This window comes from Chlorocebus sabaeus, chromosome 6 (assembly GCF_047675955.1).
Source record: "Chlorocebus sabaeus isolate Y175 chromosome 6, mChlSab1.0.hap1, whole genome shotgun sequence".
Classification (NCBI taxonomy): domain Eukaryota; kingdom Metazoa; phylum Chordata; class Mammalia; order Primates; family Cercopithecidae; genus Chlorocebus; species Chlorocebus sabaeus.
The window spans coordinates 45,104,012-45,107,279 of record NC_132909.1 but is presented as its reverse complement, the minus strand read 5'-3'; positions in this window follow the sequence as shown (position 1 = coordinate 45,107,279).

Genomic DNA, 3,268 nt, shown 5'->3' with positions numbered 1-3,268 from the left:
TTGTTTGATGCCACCAGGCCTATAGCGATTTGTTACAGCAGCCACAGGAGCTCATACACACCTTTTTTTTTTTTTTTTTTTTTTGAGACACAGTCTCACTCTGCTGCCCAGACTGGAGTGCAGTGCCGCGATCTTGGCTCACTACAACCTCTGCCTCCCGGGTTCTCCTTCTTCAGCTTCCCGAGGAGCTGGGATTACAGGCATGCGCCACCATGCCCGGCTGACTTTTGTATTTTTAGTAGAGACGGGGTTTCACCATGTTGGTCAGACTGGTCTCGAACTCCTGACCTCAAGTGATCTGCCTGCCTCGGCTTCCCAAAGTGCTGGGATTACAGGCGTGAGCCACCGCACCTGGCCTCATACTCACCTTCTGATCCCGCTTCTGTCTACCCCTTGGAGGCCTGGTCCTCTGTGCCTGTTGTTGGGATTGGACACCTTTAGATTTGAAGTTAAAACGGGCCATTACAACTTTAAAATCAATGACTGGACGGGGGTGGTATCTCACACCTGTAATCCCAGCACTTTGGGAGGCTGAGGCAGGAGGATTGCTCAAGACCAGGAGTTTGAGACCAGCCTGGGCAATATAGCGAGACCCCATCTCTATAGAAAAATTTCAAAATTAGCCAGGTGAGGTGGCGCATGCCTAGAGTCCCAGCTACTTGCTAGGCTGAGGTGAGAGGATTGCTTGAGCCCAAGACGTTGAGGGTGCCGTGAGCTGTGATCGCACCCCTGCACTCCAGCCTGGGGGACAGCAAGATCCTGTCAGTACTTTTGAAAAGTATTTGTGGGGATATATGCAGATGCTCCTCTAGGTGGTTATGTCCAAGTAAACCCATCATAAGGTGAAAATATCGCACACCATAAAAGTATTTAACACACCTAACCTAGTGAACACGGTAGCTCAGCCTAACCTACCTTAAACATGCCAGGAACACTTACCTTAAGCCCAGCGCGGTGGCTCACACCTGTAATCCCAGCACTTTGGGAGGCCGAGGCTCTCAGATTGCTTGAGCCCAGGAGTTTGACACCAGCCTTGGCAATGTGGTGAGACACTGGCTCTACAAAAAACACAAAAATACAAAAAAAAAAAAAAAAAAAAAAAAAGCTGGGCATGGAGGTATGCGTCGGTGGTCCCAGCTACTTGGGAGGCTGAGGTGGGAGGATTGCTTAGGCCTATGAGGGCAGAGGTTGCAGTGAGCCGAGACCTCGCCACTGCACTCCAGCCTAGGTGACAGAGCGAGACCCCATCTCAAAAAAACAAACAAGAAAACACTTACCTTAGCCTACAGTTGGGCTATCATCTCACACAAAGCCTATTTTGTAATAAGCTGCTGCATACCTCATGTAATTTATTGAATACTATACCGAAGTAAGGTTTCTACTGAACACAGATCACTTTTGCAGCATCATAAACCTGAAAAATCATAAGTCAAATGATCAAAAGTCAGTGGTTATCTCTACTTTTGTAAGCAGACAGGGAGGGCCTCCAGGTCTACAGGAATTTTTTTTTTTTTTTTTGAGATGGAGTCTTGCTCTGTCGCCCAGGCTAGAGTGCAATGGCATGATCTCGGCTCACTGCAAGCTCCGCCTCCCGGGCTCAAGTGATTCTCCTGCCTCAGCCTCCCAAGTAGCTGGGACTACAGGTATGTACCACCACCACTGCACATACTACCAAGCCTGGTTGATTTTGTATTTTTAGTGGAGACAGGGTTTCACCATGTTGGCCAGGCTGGTCTCAAACTCCTGACCTCCAGTCATCTGCCCACCTTGGCCTCCCAAAATATTGGGATTACAGGCATGAGCCATTGCGCCTGGCCAGGGATTCAGGAATTCTTTTTTTTAATGTTTCTTTTTTCTTTTTCTTTTCTTTTTCTTTTTTTTTTTTTCAGATGCAGTCTTGCTCTGTCACCCAGGCTAAAGTGCAGTGGTATAATCTCAGCTCACTGCAGCCTCTGCCTCCCAGACTCAAGTGATTTTCCTGCCTCAGCCTCCCTAGTAGCTGGGAATACAGGCATGCACCACCACACCCAGCTAGTTTTTGTATTTTTAGTAGAGACGGGGTTTTGCCATGTTGGCTAGGCTGGTCTCGAACTGCTGACCTCAAGTGATCCACCAGCCTCAGCCTCCCAAAGTGCTGGGATTACAGGCATGAGCCACCGCACCCAACCTGGACTACAAGAATTTAACCAGCTTGAACATATGAGCCTGTTTTACAGCCCCCTACCCCATAGCTTTTTTCCAAACCCCATGAAGAATGAGGTCACCTGGCTGGCTGAAACCAGTTTATGACAGACCTCAGCAACTTATAGATGAAATGGTAAACTCTGATTCTTACCATGCTATAGTTTCCACTCCAGTCCAGGGGAGGGGGCTCACACCTGAAATCCCAGTGCTTTGGGAGGTTGAGGAGGCAGGATCACCTGAGGTCAGGAGTTCGAGACCAACGTGGCCAATATGGTGAAACCCTATCTCTACTAAAGATACAAAAATTAGCCGGGCGTGGTGACGCATGTCTATAATCCCAGCTACTCGGGAGGCTGAGGCAGGAGAATCACTTGAACCCGGGAGGCAGCGGTTGCAGTGAGCCAAGATCGTACCACTGCACTCCAGCCTGGGCAACAGAGTGAGACTCTGTCTCAATAAATAAATAAATAAATAAATAAAATAAAGTTTCCATGCTGGGAGGAACTACAGCTCAATGCCTTCACAATGCGACCTATGTGCTGGCGTGATGGCTCCTTGCGTCTGCGCCACTGCGACACTTTCTATGCATGCAATGATGTACCCTCTCCCCTCTCCATTGCCCCAGAAAACCCTCCTGTCACGTTCCCTCTTGGGGACACTGCAGTGGAAAAACAGCAAAGCCCACTCCTGATTCTTTGCTTACTTGGGACAAGTAATGAAACCCCTATTGATCAAAACCTGCATTCTTTTGGAGAGTTGTTTGTTACTAGGCAAATGAGCCCCCTTTTTCTTGGGTAACATTTTCATTTTTCTTGGGGTAAGTATCTAGAAGTAAAATGGCTGGATCTAAGAGTAGATATATGTTTGACTTTGTAAGAAACTGCAAGCCAGGCACAGTGGCTCATGCTTATAATCCCAGCACTTAGGGAGGCTGAGGCAGGAGGATCGCTTGAGCCTAGGAGTTTGAGGCCAGCCTGGGCAACATGGAGAAACCTTGTCTCTAGAAAAAAAAAAAAATAGCTAGGCATGATGGCATGCATCTGTAGTCCCACCTACTTGGGAGGCTGAGGTGGGAGGATCCCTT